Source organism: Neopsephotus bourkii, unplaced genomic scaffold (assembly GCF_033783945.1).
Source record: "Neopsephotus bourkii isolate Nb327-2 ecotype Australia unplaced genomic scaffold, CSIRO-AGI_Nbou_v1 NB_1825, whole genome shotgun sequence".
Classification (NCBI taxonomy): domain Eukaryota; kingdom Metazoa; phylum Chordata; class Aves; order Psittaciformes; family Psittacidae; genus Neopsephotus; species Neopsephotus bourkii.
Window position 1 is genome coordinate 4,791,363 of NW_026902298.1, and position 16,241 is coordinate 4,807,603.

General features: G+C 38.8%; 1 protein-coding gene across 4 annotated transcripts in view; it reads right to left on the bottom strand.

Annotated features, from left to right (window-relative positions):
* The window catches only part of GRM5 (glutamate metabotropic receptor 5), a 260,905-nt gene that overhangs the window by 122,476 nt on the left and 122,188 nt on the right, over nucleotides 1-16,241 (bottom strand). The gene's annotated exons all lie outside the window — the stretch shown is intronic.

A 16,241-nucleotide genomic window follows, 5' to 3' on the forward strand; every position in this document is an offset into this window, starting at 1 on the left:
GCATGAATAAAAAAGAACAGGTTACTTTGGAGGATATGCAATGTCCAGAGCTGGTTTTAAACATTACCACAGACTTTACACATGAGCACCAATTTCCACTTGAGGAACAAGTGACTTTGGTAATAGTTATGCAGATGGATGTGGGCTCCTTTTTCTATTTTTGAAGTCTTTTAAATATAGTCCAGGTTCAGACCATTAGAATGGCATTGAACTTGTGTGAATACACCCTTCCCTGGAGATCATCTTCATGTAAACCATAATTAGGGATTTACCCATATGGTGCACACAGCCTGTTACTATATTTGAAACAGTGTAATTAATAATTAGGCAATATAATTTTCAGCTATTAAGGAAGTAAAGTCCAATAGGACTCATTTTTCCCTTATTAAAGGTATTTGAAACTCTGAAGGTTATTGAAAACATCCAGTCTAGAGTCTAACATTAGCTGATTAAGCTAATTGGCTGGTTTCCCTTTATAGACAACAGAGGGGATGATTTATAGCAGGTCCCTCAGGTTTCCAACCCAAATGTTGAATAAACATCATGAGTGCTACCTACTGTATCTTCCATACTTGTAGGCTTCTACTGACCTTGAAAGTCTACTCAGGGATCATCACCATCTTTTTTCCCCCAGAGAGGCCTGTGAATAGGACTGGATGGAAACCCCATTTTTATCTTGGGCAAAGCATACTTACACTGCGGTGATTTAAGTCAACGAACCAGTGTGCCCCAGACAGAGCATGAGATGTTTCAAAACCAGGTTGGACGAGGCCTTGGGTGATATGGTTTAGTGTGAGGTGTCCCTGCCCATGGCAAGGGGGGTTGAACCTGATGATCTTAAGGTCCTTTCCAACCCTAACTATTCTATGATTCTATGAGGTGGCACTTTGCCACCTGAAGCCTAGTGCTGCAGTCTCTCAGCAGTCCCAGGACCCAACACATCAGACATGATCTCCCACATGAAAACACCTGGGACACCTGAAAAATGCTTGCAGTTTCAAGGAATGGGAGACCATGGCCAAAAAGAAACCATCCAGGATGCATATAATCCATCAATGTTTCCCCTCTTGTTAACGTTTCAATGTCCCTGCAAAATAGACAGTCAGCCAAGAGTTTTGGTTCAGAGCAGGCAAAATTCATTTCACTTAAAATGATACATCATGTTTGCATAAAGCACTTGGGTATTTTTACCCTAGTGACTCTCCTTCATTGTGCTTTTCAGCCTACTTGAAGCTTCTCTGTGTTGTGAGTTCCTTAGCGTGCCAGTAATTCAGCTGCCATAACAAAATGCACAATTTTAAAGAGCTTGTTTTTTAATTGGTGTCATCATGAGATATTCATCCGTGAAGTGCTTATTTATCATCTGACATAGATTTCCATGATAATTCTCAATTACTTTACTTATTGTCCTTACAGGACAGTGAAGTCATCAGAGAAATGATGCACATAAACACAAAGTCAAAGGAAAACTGTCAAAAGTGGGAAAAAGTACCTAACAAATATATGCCTTGAGTATCCAAGAATAACACTGTTTCTAGGATTTCAGGAAGGAAAAAAAAAATCACTTTTACAATGTTAGAGCAAAATATCTGGTTATTTCAACAAAACCTGTCCGTTAGGATTCACAGTCCAGGGTCTTTTTGAATATGGAATTTCCTGTCTCATCAGAACTTGAAAATGTCCCCACTTTCCAATCAGAAGACAAGTTGAATATTATAGTTGTATAATCACAGAATCAACTAGATTGGAAAAGACCTTTAAGATCATCAATCTTGCACTGCCAAGTCCACCACTAAACCATGTCCCTGTAGACCACATCTTTTAAATACCCCCAGGAATGGTGACTCAGCTGCCTCCCTGGGAAGCCTGTTCCAATGTATGACAACTGGTTTTGTAAAGAAATTTTTCCTAATACGTAATACAAACCTTCCCTAGTTCAGCTTGAGGCCGTTACCACTTGTCCTAGCACTTGCCACTTGGGAGAAGAGACAGACCCCCACTTCACTACAACCTCCTTTCAGGCAGTTGTGCAGAGCAATAAGGTTCCTCCAGAGCCTTTTCTTCTCCAGAGTAAACAACCCAAGTTCCCTCAGCCATTCCTCATCACACTTCTGCTCCAGACGCTTCATCAGCTTTGCTGCCTTCAGTTGAACACACTACAGCACCTCAGTGTCTCTTTTGTAGTGAGGGGCCCAGAACTGAACACAGGACTCAAGATGCAGCCTCACCAGTGCCCAATACAGAGGGTCAATCACTTCCCTAGTCCTGCTGGCCACACTATTGCTGTTACAAGCAAGGATGCTGTTGGCCTTCTTGGCCACCTGGTACAAGCTACTCATGTTTAGCTCCTATTGACCAACACCTTTGAGTCCTTTTCTGCTGAGCAGCTTTCCAGCCACTCTTCCCCGAGCCTGCAGTGTTGCATGGGTTGGTTGTGACCCAAATGCAGGACCTGTCACTGAGCCTTGACAAATGCCATACCATTGGCCACAGCCCATTGATCCAGCCTGTCCAGATCCCTCTGCAGAGCAATCCTATCCTCCAGCAGATCAAGATTCCTACCCAACTTGCTATAATGTGCAAATTTATAGAGTGTGCACTTGATCCCCTCATCTAGACCATTGATAAAGATATGAAACAGAACTGGCCCCAGTACTGAACCCTGGGAGACACCACTTGTGACTGGCCGCCTGCTGGATTAAACTCCATTTACCACCACTCTTTGGAACTGGCCATCCAGCCATTTATTTTTACCCAGCTAAGAATTCTCCCATCAAAGCCATAAGTTCAAAATAGTAACTTAAATAATGTTCAGCACTGACAGAGCTATCTAATCTCAACACATTTTTTAGAACATTGAAATTGAAACACAAATTAATGAATGACAAATTCCTCTTACACAGGCTGTTATAATCTGGCACAGGACTCTAATGCATAGGTAATTGATTAGTCTTCTAACCTAACACTTGAAGAGCATGCCATATAAGAAAAGCAAGCTATATAGATGATGTAAAATCTGTGATTATCATCTCATAAACAAGAATTTTTAATTTCAGAAAACTAGTTTTGGGTGAAGAGCAAGGCAAATATAGCAAAATCAGATTTACATTATCTTCACATCATTTAAGGTAATGACAACTCAAAGCTCCAGAGAAGTTTTCTTAATCAGTATTAACCCAAACACAGAACTTGTTTTAAATGCAGACAAAAAGCCTTTATTAAGATACTTGTTTCCATTCAACTGATTTTTTTCAAGAACCATATCCATTAGGATACAAAATTCAATTTAGAAACCAATTTAGTATATCTTAATTAAATACCAAAGAGTGTTGTAACATTTTTTTTCTAAGATACAATAACAAGATAGACAATTAAGATGTTAATTCTAGAATAAAAGGCAAATTGTGTCTACGATTTGCATAATGTCTCTGAGTTTTGGAATTACTTATGTGAGGAATGGCTGAGAACAATCTCTGATTTAAATGACTGATTCACCTGTTTTGTCCTGAATGCTCAAAATCTCCACGTCTTTTTTTGAGCATGTGAAAGAGGATTCACCTGTGAAAAGTTAGGGAATAAATGGACTAAAATACTTTGATGTCTGAAACCAATTGTTCTGAAGCTACTTAATTAGGAACTGAGAGTACAATCTATCATTAATATTAATTTAGAATGTAAGATTCATAGATGCAATTGTAGAATCATAGAATAGTTAGGGTTGGAAAGGACCTTAAGATCATCAAGTTCCACCTCCCCTGCCATAAGCAGGGAAACCTCACACTAAACCATACCACCCAAGGCTCTGTCCAACCTGGCCTTGAGCACTGCCAGGGATGGAGCATTCACAACCTCCCTGGACAACCTATTCCAGTGCCTCACCACCCTAACAGGGAAGAACTTCCTCCTTATATCCAATTTAAACTTCCCCTGTTTAAGTTTTAACCCATTACCCTTTGTCCTATCACTACAGTCCCTAATGAAGGGTCCCTCCCCAGCATCCCCAGCATCCCTATAGGCCCTCTTCAGATACTGGAAGGCTGCTATGAGGTCTCCACGCAGCCTTCTCTTCTCCAGGCTGAACAGACTCAACTTTCTCAGCCGATCTTCATACAGGAGGTGCTCCAGTCCCCTGATCATTCTCGTGGCCCTCATCTGGACTTGTTCCAACAGTTCCATGTCTTTTTTATGCTGAGGACACCAGAACTGCACACAGTACTCCAGGTGAGGTCTCACGAGAGCAGAGTAAAGGGGCAGGATCACCTCCTTCTGCCTGCTGGTCATGCTAATTTGGAGTGTAGAGTGGTAAGACCTCTGCAGACACAGGACACGCAAAATCCTCAGACAAATTCAGACACAAGAGTAAAATCAACAAAAAATACATGAAGATAGGGTAATACAGACAGTATAATGAGGTAATGTATAGCCAGTGCTCTTAATATGCTATTTGCCGTGCTTTAAGAATTTGCATAGATGACAATATCCAAACAGAGACTTAAAGGAAGTTGAGACATTTTGTGGATCTTTATAGAAAGCACATCCCAGGCTGCCAAGGCAAACAGTGCTTTGCAGAAATCATCTCTCTCCCTGAAACACTCATGGACAGAAGCTTAATTCATGAACATTACTTATCGCTGTTCCTCATGTTGTGGCACAGAGTAAGGTTAGCATCTCATCTGGAATGAATTTTTGTCAAAAAAAACAACCAAGAAATAAAAATCAGCAATAAATAAATAAAATTAACCACCACCCAAAACAGTGAAAGAAAATAAGTGTTTGTTTGTATTGGTTACAGCTGCTGTGTCTGATTGGTGACCCCATATAAATGCCACTGTTAGAATAGTTACGAGAGCTACACACACATTGTGATACAACCATAATGAATCTAATCACAGGAAAAGAGGGTAGTGTCCACAGAAAAAAAACACAAAGAGTGTAACAGCAAAAGTTTCTAGCTGAAGATTTTGCAACTGTGGTGTTGAAAATAATTTAACTTCTAACACTGTAGAAAGATTTTCTACTCCTGGAGATTTTTTTTTTTTCAGTACTTTGATAGAACGTGGATTATTAGAGCTGGGAACTTCTGTAAAATTCTTTCTTATCAAAATAGCTTTTTCCATCTTTTTCTAAAGTGAAGAATGAAAAATTGTTGGTAACCAAGTTTTAAATAAAATTGTGTATCAGTTTCATTAATGAATATCAATCAGAGATATTTAAAAAAAATTCTTTCAAATACACAAGCTTCCTGGTTCCTGACCACTGATACTCATTATAAAAACACAACAGCCATGTTTGAATCAGGAATGAAATTATGGTGCAAACCATCACTGCTTATTTTGAAGAGAAACAGGTCCTTTTCTCTGACACGTATGAGTCAAGGATCAGACAATACCCATCTCAAAGAATCAAAAAGGGTATACCTTGAGCTCAGAAACAGCTTCACTCTTTGAGAAATGGAACAGTCAGGCACTGCCTGCTATAAAGAAGCTCTCAGAAATAAACAACATGGTTATTTCCCTGCCTGGGATCTATATCCAAACCTTGAACAGACTCCTGGGCACTTCACAGGAGAGCTCAGAGGAAAGATGTGTGGTTTCAACTGGTCGATTGGAAGCACCTTGACTGCATTCCTGTGAGTATTCCTTTCTGCACCTCCCAGCTGAAGTATTGTGGCTGAATGAAATGCAGGCTCTGTGATATCTGCTGCCGTTTATTATTGCTGTTGTTCCCAGGGTGCTGCTTTGGCCCTATTGTTTCCAACTGGTTTCAACTGAGGAGTTAATGCTTTGTGGAGTATGAATCATTTAGTCTTCTGGCTACAAGAGCACAACCAGAATGAAATAGCAAACTGTCACGGGGCTCCTGGCTGCCAGTAGCTGAAATTGGCATATTAAGTTCAATGTAGTGTAAAATAATGGGGGGAGATGATTAGAAAACACTAATTACCTTCACCCAAGCCCTTGTACTGGGAGATCCCCCATGACAAGAACTTATGGAGCAGGAAGAAGTAATTAGATTTCTGACAGAGCAATTGCTGCATAAGTAATTAAGCTATCTATTTTCTTATTATTGCTACATAATATCAGTTAAAGATCTTATAGTAAAAATAAACAATATACATAAACCTCAAAAGTTTCATCTGTGAGCTAACAGCTTCAGAAGTAATTCTGCCTTTGATTTTTGTCTTGAAAGAGAAAAAGGAACTCTGTTTTCGTTACTTTCCTCTTTTGTAAGGTGATTTCAAGTAATCACCCATTGACAAAACCAGGCAAACAACCTGCAGTTAGTGTTTTGGTTTCTGGCCAGTCATTAAACCACAACACGCTTCTATGCAGGAGTTTCTAGATGTTTGCATAAATATCAGTGGTCAGAGCAAGTTATCAAATACCACATTTTAGTGTGTTACTTCTGCTTAACCACCCGCAAAATCTCTATTAAGTCTACAGCTAATGTCAAGCCCTGCATTTTGTGACAGTCATCCTCCTCAAGATATTGCTGAGCTGACAATACGTTACAGTATCATTTTCATCACATCAGAAACGCTCAGGTAAAATCAGGTTATGGATGGTTAATGTGCACCTTTTGTCACTCAGACAAAACCTCTGAGTGATGAACATTTGGCTATGAAAACTGGACTGGTTTAGCCAAACCCTGAAACCTTTGAACACATGCAGAGCTTGGAAAATGATTCAAACAGGAACATATTTAACTTTTGCTGTTCTAACTGCTAGGGTACAAGGAATAATTTTCCTTTTGGTGTTTATTGGTAGAACTATATTAAAAATCAGCTCAGCAATCATGGTTAAAAAGGATCAGCATCCAAGATTAACATTAATTTGTACATATCAGCGCTTAAAGACAAAGAATGTATAGCAGCATACTAGTTAAAATGTATTAAATCACCATGCTTTATAACTATACATTTTCCCAGGATACGAATAACTTACTCATTATGATTCAGCCAGTCTCCACTTCCTTTATTGCTACTAATCAGCATGAATAAAGGTTGAAGAATATGACCCTTTATTAAATAAAGATTTTAGTTTATTAACTTTGCATTTCTAATTAAAATACTGTTCGTTTGATCCATCCTGTTATTACAGTCTTTCCAATTAATAGGAAAAAGATCAACAGAACTCAGCTTGGGTCTCATTCCTTGAAAGAGTCCATGGCTTTTTTATCTGCTCTTCCTGAAAGCAGAATATTCTTGCCAAGATTTATAACGTCTTTTCAAGGCAGTAGTGTACTGAATTCCACCACAGTGTTTAGAGACTTTTGGTATTTCATCCACGTTATCAGTCGCCTTCAGCCTTAACCTCTGGAGACGTAGCAGCTTCACTAGAAACTATCAATTCAGCCATAGTGAGCAGGAAATGCACTATTCTGTGTGCTACTTCATCATATTAATAGAGTGATGGAAAAATGAATTACACCACAAGTTTACAAATCAGAAGTTTTCATTACTCCAAGTAATATTCTTCCATAATCACTCAGCAGTGTCAGTGTGATGGGTTCCTTGGTATAAATCTCTGATGTATGGGTAATGTTTTTATGTTCAGATATTTGGGGTGTTTTAAGTACAACTAAATCACCTCAAATGTGGAGTTAGAGAAAGCATCTCCCTGCTTTTTTGATTCCTATTTTCCTTCTCCAACCGAAAAATGGAGCACATATAACAGTAGCCACAAAGCTGGGACAAGGGAATGAATACTGTCCTAGTGGTCCAGTATTTCTTTCCCTTTATCTGCCACACACTTTTCTCCCACTATCTACACAAAGACCCTCCTTAAGTAAGATGCAAACAGAACTGATGGCAGATTTGCTGAAAGAAGAGACTGTTCCTGGACCACGTGATCTGGAATAGATGCTTGTTATCAGGAAATGGTAACATGGAGCTACAAACCCCTGGGTCTTCCCCTTTCATAAATACTTTTTCTGTGTCCAGGCACGTGTATGTGGTTTTTGTGTGTGCAGTGAGTCACTCATCCTAGGTGCAAATTCTGGGAATCATGCAGATAAATCAGAAAAAAGGAAAGGAAATGGAAATAACACACCAACATACTACAGAGAAAGATAATGGAAAAGAAACAGCTCTTACCCTCTAATTCCAGGAAATGCCTATTTGTCACCATGTTAATTTTAAAGGAACAGAAATAGGCTTGGGTTTTTGTTTTTTTTTTTTTTTTTTTTACATTTGATGGAGATAATTTCATCATTTTAGCCTCCGTTAACTTCATTAACCAAAAGTCTATACCTGTTCTAAAGATCAAAAATTCTCCCATTAATACAAACTTTCATCCTGTTCTGACCACTTTTAAATCTTTCTAGGAATATATACCGGATCACACTTTCAGTCTTAGTTTTAATGTTTTAAATAGTTTCCTTTTATCATGTAGCCTACACAGAATGACACTCCCAGAATTTAAGTTCTTAATTTCATTTCACTTCTTGCATTCTCTCTTCTCAAGCTTAAATATGTTCTCACTGTTCCAAGAGTATTTTTAATTTCTTTTCTTATCTGTGAAAGAGTGTCTTTCATCCTCAAAATAGGCTCATCTCCAGAAATTCTCTGTAGGTGTAGCCTATCACTCTCAGAAGACATTTTGAAGAGAACAATCTTAAGTGAGCCACACACAGATTTCTCCCATTCTGAGTTTTGATAAGCTGTAGAATAGAATAGAGCTTTGAAGTCAAAAGTAAAAGTAGAAGCTTGTATTTCTTCGGAGATGCACCCACAAAGGGACACAATTTCCCAGTAGTGCCAGTGACTTGATTTTATGCAGAACTGCAAGTATGGATCTGTTGGCAATGTAGAGCTGTCTTTGAAATTGCCTCACTATCTGTTTTTTAAGTGTATAGATCATCTCATGAATTTGTCCTTTTGCAATGAAAATAAATCCTATATAATGCTTCAGGATTCCTTGCCACCTCTTTTTCTGTGCTTTTCCCAACATCTTATTTCCACTGGTAGAATAGAAATCTCATGTTATTCCAAAATGTAAACCATGTTTTCCTTTCATACTGAAAGTTGTCAAAGCAGACTGAGGGTAAGCATAAGTCTTCAAATATATAAATAGTAGTCTTAGAAAGGCAGTCTTAAAAACTCTTGCCTTGTTCACATGAACAGGACAAGAAGTAATGAGCTTAAAAAACCCTTTATAAAGGTAAGTTAGACATTAGGAAGAGTGTAAGTAGTACTTAAGCATAGAAAACAGTTGCCTGAGGAGGCTGTGGAACTTTTATCTTTAAAAGATTTGAAGCAAATCCATCCAAAGATGGCTCAAACATGAATTAGGTAGAAATGAAGTTGCAGTGCTGAAGTGATAAGCTTGAATTGTGGATTCCTAGGCACTGACATTTCCTACAGTGCTAAGGTACAGTTCTACTCAGGTGTATTGACTGATGAAGCTACATTCCTTTGGTTGTTAATGCCAGCCATAAAAGAGAAAGATCATATCCCTCAGGAATTAAATAATTTAATTGGACACAGTAATGATTTGTCATGCTATGAGAAAGATATATTCGTTATCAATGTCAACTCATTATTTGCTTCCTATTGAGCAAGACTGCCTATTGAGCTCACCGAAGTAGTGTTGCTTTATGGTAGCACCTGCATAATCAAAAGAGCTTGGAGCCTCATAGTCCAAATGGCAACACAGGTACATAGTAAAATACAGTGTCTATCCTGAGGTGTTAACTGTCTCAAGTAGTCATGAAAGACAGTTACAGAAAAAACTGAAAACATATAAATGTAGTAACACATGCAAAATAACTAATTAATATAGTGCCAGTACTGCTCTTTGCTGATGATGCCGCCCTTGTTGCCCACACAGAAGCAGCTCTGCAGCGTTTAACATCTTGCTTTGCGGAGGCGGCTGAGGTTTTTGGGCTGGAAGTCAGCTTGAAGAAGACAGTAGTCCTCTACCAACCTGCACCCCAAGAAGATTATCGCCATCCCCATATTACCATCAGCGAGTCAGAGCTTAAGACAGTTCACAGTTCAGCTATCTGGGAAGCATCATTTCCTCGGATGCCACGATCACAAGAGATAGACAACAGAATAGCAAAGGCATATAGAGCCTTTGAAAACCAAAAAAATAGTGCCAGTACTAACATTAAAGCTCCTATCTGCTAGGACTATGCTCTGCATTCATGACCTACCCGTGTCTGCACTTCTTCCTTTTTATCATAGAAGTACATTGCACAAGGGCTTCTCTTACAAAGTCACCACCTTTGATTGAGGAGGGTTATGAATTATATGATCTTAACATTGTTTCCAACCCTAACTATTCTGATAGTGCTGCAGATCAGTTGTAGATTTAAGAATGCAAACCTTGTTCCTTCTATCCTGGCGTGGTGTCACTTTTTCCCAGTCATCTGCCCTTGGCCACTTCCAGAAACAACATATTGATTTGGTGCACCTTTGGGCTGACCTGATACCACCATGTTTATTTTCTGATGTTATGTTTTCAGATGTGTAGGACCTGGATTTCCTTTCAAAGACATCTTTTTCCCTTATTGACATAGATAGATGGTGTGCTCACATGCAAATATGCACACTGGGAAGTTCTCTGATGCTTGACACCATGTCACACCCCCACACACCCCAGGAAAGATACAGCATTCCTGTAAGAGCAAAACGAACATTCTTCCAAACATGCTGAGAGCTAACTCATGTTCCCCACTACCTCATCCATAAAAGTGACTGTGAAATTGGACTGCAGTATGCAATACTTATGAGAAACAGGTCAGGTGGATACAAAAAAAATCCCCAAAAGACTTTAAAGAGAGACTATAAGATTAAGAAACAGCCTTAGCCAGCCACTCTACTGCTTCCACTGCGTCATGATACAGCCGGGGTTGCTATTGCTCACCTTGTAGGCCTGTGACCTATCAGGCTGCCAGGTAAATGGAGATCACAAAGCTCATCTTCAAAAGTTATTCTTTACCCTCTAGTCTGCTTTAGCTCTAAAGACACTGTTTGGATAGAAGAGGGGAGACAGCTTTTCACTTCCCTAACCTCTTTTACAACTCCAGAAAAGCAAACCTTTGTTTTACTGTTAAGTTCTTTGTCTTTTGGGTAGCAATGAAGATTCTGACTTAATGCTGCTAATTGCAGTGCGTTTAATTACTAGGTATAATATGATAGCTGCTTCCTTGTGCTACACATTGATGCCTGAACAAGGGAACTGAGATATAAATAAATCAGACAGTTTCCTTAGTGGAAATTGCATTCAGGTAAGGCTGCAGCAAGCTCCTACCTACTGTGGATTGGAGAAGAAAAGACCAGGCTTTTCATATAGGCTGGGCCTGCATGACTGTGCTCTGAAGGTATTTTTTCACCTATTTTGTCCCTGTAGAATAGATTTTTGCACTTATATTACCTTTATCTTCCACACTTTTGTCCAAGGTTATCCTGTTAAAACTATTCCAGATAGAAGAATTTTGGCTGATTAATTTTTCCCTGAAGCAGCAGAAATAACCAAAAATGAATTTAGAGCATATTTCAGCTCTGCAGAATTTCATATCCTCATTTATTTTACAAGAACTTCTCCACCAGTTGTGCTTGTACAAACAGAAAAAGGCACTTTAACCCACACAACCCAGCTTTCCCTACTTTCAGAAAGGAAATTACATCCTCTGCAGTGAGATTTTCTTCATCCAACAGACATTTTTACAAGTCTCATGAAAGATCTCTTTTTAAATTATTGAAAAGAACTCATTTCCCACTGATCATCTATCTTTAATTTTCCTTCAGCAATAGTTGCCCTTTTTGGTTGCTAACCAGATTTTCTTCATATATTGCTGAGTTTCCCATCAGCCAAATTACTCTGGAGACTTCTTGGAACTAATGGTCCTTCACTTTTTATTCTATGTCCTCATATCTACTACTCACCCTCTACTTAGCTCTTTTTGCTGCAGTATCTGTGGGACTCGAAATCAATAACAATTTCCTCCAATCCACCTCTTCAGCAGTAAGCAGGTTTCTTTTATTAGGAGAGATGATTTGTTCAAGTCACAGAATACATGCCCTATTCTGAGGTAAGTAGGCACTGTTTCACTCTTCCTTTTGCTCTCCTGCAGAGCCTCACTCAAATCACTTGTGATCATCACACTGTTAGAACTGGTGTCTTCCCCTTAACCACCTTCAGCTGGATATGGTCTGCACATGATGGCTTGCTCAGAGGCACAGTCTTTTGCAGAAAGAACAGAGTAAAATGTGGTTCTAAATCTTTCCAAGGACATTTAAGGACACATTCATCAAGTCCTGATTGCACTTCAATGAAACTCTGTGGGACGTCTTGTAGCTCCATATTCCCCATTCCTTTGCTGCAGGTATTGTAACCAAGACACAATTTTATATCATTTCTCTAAATCCTTGACTGAATAAGTACCTAAGAGCCATGTGGAGATTGAATCAGACTGACACATTTTGGGCATGTTTCTCCAACTGGACAGCTGAAAAGCAGAGTCCCTACTAGAATCTAAGGAAACATTCCTGTCTAGAAGTCGAAGTAATTCATTGCAGATCAATACTGCCACTGGAATGCCGTTTGGAAATATTGATGATTTTATCTCTATATACTTCTTTCCTTTCTCCTTTGCCTTCTCCTCTCTAAAATAGGAAAAGTCCTACTGTTTTCCATTTGGAGTGACAAATTCTTTGCAAAATTTCTATCTTTTTTTCTGTAGGTGTATACAATAATTACTTTTATAGTGTTAAATAAACTAAATGAGGGGAAGTTCTTTTGTTTGCAGGTAGAACGCGTAAAAGGCTTTCAGCCTAACATTCTTCTACCCCAAAACAGAGTAGCTGTTATATGTGCCTAATAGTTTCTATTGTATTATAAAAAAATCATGTGACCTGGCACAAATATATTTAATCATTCCAAGAGATGTTTTGGAATACTTGTAGATGAAAAGCATCAGATAAAATTATCGCTGCAGAGAGTTATCACAGAGGTTTTATCCAAACATCAGAAACTATCAGTTAAGAAGAGCAGGATGAAGGCACACATGCAGCGTGAAAGAAAATTTCAGCTCCTGGGGCTGACTATTACATAAAATGAGGAACAGCTGAAAATATTCTACAACCAAAGTGTTTTTATGTAAACTACTGAAACTCTGTGTTTCCTCCAGAAATATGTTCCAAAGTTATTCTGCTATGCAAATGTTATTTATTTTCTAACAAATTTTAGCCATAATGGTATCTCCTGGCATATGACTTGTGGATGATGGAAGCAGTTAAGAACAAACAGAAGAAGCCTATATCTCTATTAAATTCAATAACCATTGGGTTAAAATAACTTTTCCTTTTTTCCCACTTGAAAGTCAGCACATTCACCTTTCTATTTGAGGTTAAGTCCAACTCTTTGAGGTGTGTGAGGTGTTTGCAGAGCATTTAAAATGTTTTCTAGGAATCAAAAAACTCTGGAATGCTGCAGTCACTAACATCTTGCCATCTTTCACCTCTCACAGACAGGCAATGCAATTTCAGGACTACATAGTACATCAAGAGTGGAGTGTTTATTGAAGGATATATTTTCTTCTTCCCTTGGGGCTACACAGGGAGATTTATTTATACACACTCTCCTTGGTCACTCCATTTTCTGTTTATCTGAGCATAAAACAGGTGCTATGAACCCATAACTTTCAAAAACTCTGTTATTTTTCAAGGTTTAGGGTTGGAAATGTTAGACTATCAGAAATAGAACAAAAAAAACCCCAACAAAACCCCACAAAAAAACAACAAAAAAACCGAAGAGGAAGTGGAAATGTTACTTTCTTGTGTTTTCCCATAGAGCTACTGTGTGGCTTTGGGACTTTAATTCTCTCTGTGCATTTGAGACAAAACAAAATCCTTTCTCTACAGAACAAGGAGGAAGCAAAATAGATTTGTGGAGTAGCAAGTAGGTATTCATTAGTAAATGTGTGTTAGCCCACTGCATTTCAGCAACAGGTATTTTCCCTACACTTGGAATGACCCTTTAAACCTTCTCGGTTGAACAGGCAGCCCAGAGCAACTCCAGGATGAGAGCATGAATAAAAGCATAAATCCTATCCTAGTCCATTTTCTTGCTTAGCTTCACAAGAGAAATTAGTTGCATGAGCCTTCTCTTATTTCAGATGTAGCTCTTTCCCCTTTGAGTGCTCTGAACCATCTGTTCTTTTCAAAATCTTGGTAAGTGACTTTTTCTCCTACATAAGTGATGCGCAAAAAAGTCCCCAGCATAATCTGCTTGTAAGAGCTAGATTTGTCGATGTCAAATCCACCCCAGATCAGTGCCTTAGGCTGCTCTCCACAGAACCCACCAACAAGCCTAGCTCTGAACCAGCAGTTTAATATTTGTAGCCAACAGAGCCAAAAAGCTGAAGCCAAGAGAGCACATACTATATCAAAGTTCTGGAAAACGAAGCTGTAAATCCCTACAGGAACTCAGGCCATCAAAGGACAATGACAATATTGTCTTGTGTCCCATCTACATCAAGAAGCCTTTCTGCAAGTTCCCTGCCTTTTCTTTCCCCTCTGCTGTGAAACCCAGGGATTATTCCATGGCAGAAGGACAGCATTGTTTGGTAAGAATTTAAGTTTTTGTGGAACATAACTGCTCCATGATATCCCACATTCTGCATGAGTCTTGCTGCACTGCAGGGCCGTAAACCAATCAGCTCTCCTGACTAAGGGTGACTCAAAGCCAAACAAAAGTCCTCAGTAGACAAAACTAGTTGTTTTATTTCTGGCTTATAGCTGGTTTTAGTGCCAAATCTGAACTAAATCTATTGAGAGGAGATGGGAGGCTCCTAGATCCTTATGATTTCTAAAGTGCCAAGCTGTACGTAGAGACAAGCTGTTCTCAGCTGTCTGGTGCAGCCACATGAATGCTTTGGTTGGGTGATGATAAGTGCAATTAGTTTACATCTGTACTCAACAGCTACTGGCTGGAGACAGGTTAACCTATATCTGATTAGCCATTTCTCAACCGTTACCTTGAAATCTCTGCTAATGGCTAGAAAGGGTAGAAAAGAACTATTCCAGTTCATGTGCATTTTTTCACAAATAAATTGTATAGTACTCACATGGGCACACATAAATTGGTCTGATATAATTAAGGATTTATGTTTTAACTTGGAACAGTTTACAGCTTAGACTTTTGAGAGAAGCTATCACTTTCAATTTACTGCATGGAAGTCAGATGCTGAATAACAACTTTCTTATAATTAGGCATGACAGCTCTGGCTCCAGCTAGAAACAGGTATTTTTCACTGAAAATAAGCAAAGCCAGTTCTCTCTAGACCTTTCTTTTTTTGAAGAGCTAAGCTGTATTGCTCCATTCTTATTCACAATCATCACTCCCTGAAGTGGTTATTTATAAAAGCATCTCCTAGGACTAAATTTAGTAGTGCTATACATAAACAAATTCCATACAAAATTACATGGGATTTGGAGTCTGGAGGAATTAAGGGCCAACATATTTTTTGAAAATGATGCTTAGGTGTTTCTAAATTTGGGTGCTACTGCAGAGATTTTACAACTTCTTATGTTTAAGAGAAAAGAAAACAACAAAGGTCCTGTGGCATTAGCTAGAGAGAGTTGAGGTGGCATTTAATCTGCTTTACTCTAAAACACTGGCAAGTAGGCTTTTCCACTAAAGCTAGTCATAAGGAGGGTCTTTGTAAAAGCCATTTTGTGGTCAAAACATTTTTTTTTCATCTCTGTTGGGTCCACTTGTTGAATATGTAGCAAGCACAAAGATCCCATTAGATTTACATCAGTATCTTTGATTTTGTTAATCCAGGGTTTTTTCCTGCTGTGTGAACACATTGGAGGCAGTTTTTATTTCTCTCATTGCCAGTTATGAAAGGAACTACTGATATCACTGATCGGAGAGAAAGGATTACCTATATATTGCCTTTAGGACAGTATGCACATGTCAGCATATTGGCTCAGGAAGAAAAGGTGATGCTTAACAAACTTTGTTTTGGGGAGATCTATTTCAGGTCCACCCAGAGGCCATATCAGCAATTCTTAGCAGAGTTACTCAAAATAGATGATACAGATCAAACGTTTGTGTGTCAACCTTCCTTACACAATGCTATTAAGACTGGCCAAGCAGCTTTGAGTTTGCTTGGCATGTCATGAGAATAGTGCATGTCTTTGTAGATTATGTACCATTATGACACAGCTGACGTAACTTTCTGTCCTTTTATCATGAGTATGTGCTTTGCGTATGCTTGACTGGACT